This window comes from Cyprinodon variegatus, unplaced genomic scaffold (genome assembly GCF_000732505.1).
Source record: "Cyprinodon variegatus isolate N-32 unplaced genomic scaffold, C_variegatus-1.0 Scaffold13, whole genome shotgun sequence".
Lineage (NCBI taxonomy): Eukaryota > Metazoa > Chordata > Actinopteri > Cyprinodontiformes > Cyprinodontidae > Cyprinodon > Cyprinodon variegatus.
Genome location: NW_015150466.1, coordinates 68,102 through 68,730, shown reverse-complemented (window position 1 = coordinate 68,730; position 629 = coordinate 68,102).

Genomic DNA, 629 nt, shown 5'->3' with positions numbered 1-629 from the left:
TTGAGAAATAGGACTCTGATCCCAGACAGTGGATGGATGTAAAGCACCACGGTTGATTCTTCAGCCTCTGCAGTTAACATTTAAGTTTAGCTCACTGAGATTTTTTTCTACGATCTTTTAAATCAAGTTTTATTCTCTTTTTATTCACATAAAGTACAATCAGGATGAAATTCTGCAGAAAGATACTGATTAAGGTCCAATTAAAACATTTTTGTCACATGACACCTCTCTTTTTCTTTATTTCATTTTTACACATTTCAAGCAAACCATATTTTATTTAAATAATTATAGGCATTTTTACATTCAATTGCCTTATTTCTAAAGTCAAGACATGATGTGAAAAATAGACTTCAGAGTTGGCAAAAGTGGACTGTGCTGCCCTCTAGTGGTAAAACTGTGAATTCAGCTGCAATAGTGTGCAACGACATCCCAAACAAAAACACTTCAAATACATTTAAATGATTCATAATCAAATGTGAAACACAATTTTGTACAGTGGCAGTCAAAGGCTTATATCCATCTCTTATTTTCAAATGTTTTCTATGTGAGGAAACGCAGACAATTTATTTATCTGCTGGTTAAATGATGGATGATCTATTATTCTAAGTGACCTTCACTCAACAACTAGA